A 226-nucleotide genomic window follows, 5' to 3' on the forward strand; every position below is an offset into this window, starting at 1 on the left:
TTTTTTTTTTTTTTTCGCATTGTTCTTCTGTGTATTCTTATCACCTTTTCTTAATATCTTCAGCTTCTGTTAAGTCCATACAATTTCTGTTCTTTATTCTGCCTATCTTTGCTTGAAATATTCCCTTAGTAGCTCTAATTTTCTTGAAGAAATAGCTAGTCTTTCTCATTATTTTGTTTTCCTCTATTTCTTTGCATTGATCACCAAGGAAGGCTTTCTTATTTTT

The sequence above is a fragment of the Oryx dammah genome, unplaced genomic scaffold (genome assembly GCF_014754425.2).
Source record: "Oryx dammah isolate SB20612 unplaced genomic scaffold, SCBI_Odam_1.1 HiC_scaffold_28, whole genome shotgun sequence".
In the NCBI taxonomy this organism is placed as follows: domain Eukaryota; kingdom Metazoa; phylum Chordata; class Mammalia; order Artiodactyla; family Bovidae; genus Oryx; species Oryx dammah.